A 3,071-nucleotide genomic window follows, 5' to 3' on the forward strand; every position below is an offset into this window, starting at 1 on the left:
CCCTCAACAAGAGCTAGCACAAGCTACACCAGAGGCACACACCCCTCACAACTCTACAAACCACCTATGATCATTCCTACTTAATTACTCTCTTAGGCATAACCACTAAGATTCTACTTCTTACAATCTGTTTTAAGCTAGCTATTACATTCTGAGTAGTGAACACTGAATGATTCCAATAACTATTATTTCTACTTCTCCAAATCAGGTAGACCAATGCAGAAACACCAGCATAATACCAATGATTACATATAATATTAATATACTAATAGTAATATTTAAGTAATAATAACGATAATAATAATTTATATATATATATAATTAATAATAAATAATAAATATAATGTTAATATTTATAACAATACTAATAATAATGAATAATAACTACAATAATCATAATTACTCTGTATTTATTAATAACAATAATTACATATAATATTAATATAATAATAGTAATATTTAAGTAATAATAACGATAATATATATATATATATATATATATATATATATATATATATATATATATATATATATATATATATATATATATATATATATATATATAAGTAATTATTGTCAACTTTAATTGCAATATCAAGAATAAAAATAATTACAAAGAAAGATGAATTCGTTCTTTTGAACTGGACTGAATTGAACTGAATGCAGCTGAACTGAATGGAGTTGAACTGAACTGAACTGAACTGAATGGAGCTGAACTGAACTAAACTGAACTGAATAGAACTGCAATAAAGTCCAAAAGAACAGGGCCTTAGTGATAAAGATTGGGCATTTGAATATTATAGTCATATGTTCGAATTCTGTTTCGTTTGAAATCTGTAATGTCTTTATTCGCATATACACAAAAAAAAAAACACTACTTCATCCGTTCTTAAATATTAGTCATGTTTTGACTTTTCAACTCGTTTCAACTCAATATTTAAACGTAAATATCTCCAAATCCGTATGTTAGAAAAATATAAAAATTTGATATTGTTAAACTACACATTAAGACAAACAAAATAAGATCACACATGAATATGTTTACGTATTAGAAAGAAATTAGAAAATTCTCTTCAATTGTAAATAGTGTCAAGATATTAAAATGGACTGATATTCAAGAATAGAGAGAGTATATTAATTTTGCACTACTATAGAGGGTATACCATCATTCTTAATTTCTTATCTGCCCTATTTATGTTCGGTTTAGTGACTTTGATCAAATTGTTTAAACTTATTTGAAAAATAAATAATTGAACATATAGATTTTCAAGTATATGCATACAAAATTATACGAAAAGGTAAATGAGACAAATAAAGATAGATGAGGTGCGTGCTACGTATAATAACAAAACACACCTAATTCAATGTTTAAAGTTAAAACTTTTTCTTTTCCCTACTGTAGTAAACCATCAAATCTTTTTGGATATATCTTCCATCCTCCAAATATCTTCAATCTTGTTAGGAATCGACAATCAACAAAAAGTATGTTGAAGGTTTTAGGATGTACACTATTCTAGCGCATGTTATATTCAATTATTTAAACTTCTCTGTATTTATTTAAATTAAATTAAATTGATTTAAGGTGTTAGAATTCAATTGAATTGTAAATTATACTTACGAATCTTATATATTTTCTGAACTTAAATAAATAAGTAAAAATAAGGTACTAGAAAATACCACATTTATATACACTTGTATAAAAACATAAAAGTCAATAGAAAAGAAAACCAAAAACTTTTGCGTGCCCCCGATCTACGGTATTTTATCGTACATCAAATCTAGCGCGTAAAAAGTGAAAAATAGAACTCACTCAAGGTAAAAAGTGACTCAACCCGAAGATAAAAATGAATCCGACCAAAGATATAAGTGACCTTATTCGAAACTAAAGTTAACTTACTCAAGAATAAATTTGACCCTATTCAATGAAAAATGTTACGCTAGCTAACAATAAACAATGAAGTGATCAAGAGTGAAATGCTTGTTATAAGTTATAACTATGACCAGTACCTAGGGCTGTCAAATCTCAACCTGAACCGTTGAACCCGTTGGGTTAATCCGATTCGTTAAGAACCTGAACCGTTAATAACCCGTTAGTTGGAACCCGAAAACTAACCAAACTGATAACATTCAACCCGAACCCGAACCGTCTCGAAAATATTAAACCGATTAAGGCTCGATACCCGATAACAAACCGTCATGCGTCAACCCGAAACCGTTTCTACCCGAACCGAATGGACCCGAAAACCGTTAATGACCCGATTTATTTCAACCCGAACCGTTTCAACCCGGGGAAAACCCGTTCACAACCCGAACTGTTTCAACCCGAACCGTTTACAACCCGAACAGTTTCAACCCGGACCGTTTACAATCCGAACCGTTTCAACCCGAACCGTTTACAACCCGTAACCCGTTTTCACCCCGTTTAATTCAAACCGTTAATAACACGCCTCAAAAATAAGTTTTTACTTGAAATATTTTCCGTCAAACCAAACAGAGCCGAAATGCTAAGATATCAAATGCTATAACTCGTAAGTGATTGTACTTCTTAAACTTTTACAAACCAAAGATATAATTCAATGTGCGTTGTTCAACCGAATATTCGAACTGTTGTTTATCAATCGACTAAGTAACTAAACATGTTATCATTTAACATACTGTTCTTTATTAGATGTATTTCCAATATAGGTAAATTACTGTATAGTTATATCTTGTAGAATTTAATGTGCGCTCTTTTATTGACTCGTATTCAACTGACTAATCGTCTAATCGATCATTAAACTAAATTGATCTAATTCAATACCTTATAAGCTTATAAGCTTGTAACCTAAGAACTAATCAAAAAAACTATGCTATTTTAATTGAATCGACTTAATTCATTAACAATTGAACTTGTTTGTCTCGTTTCGTTAATGAACATGTTAGTCTCGTTGTTGTTTAAACCAATATGGATATATGACAAACTTGTATTTACAAACTTTACAAATTCATTATGTATTAATTCATCATTATCGATTATTAATTACTACGTTATTAGTATTTAGTTCATCAATACATGTTTTGTAATACTCTGG

Source organism: Spinacia oleracea, chromosome 1, assembly GCF_020520425.1.
Source record: "Spinacia oleracea cultivar Varoflay chromosome 1, BTI_SOV_V1, whole genome shotgun sequence".
Lineage (NCBI taxonomy): Eukaryota > Viridiplantae > Streptophyta > Magnoliopsida > Caryophyllales > Amaranthaceae > Spinacia > Spinacia oleracea.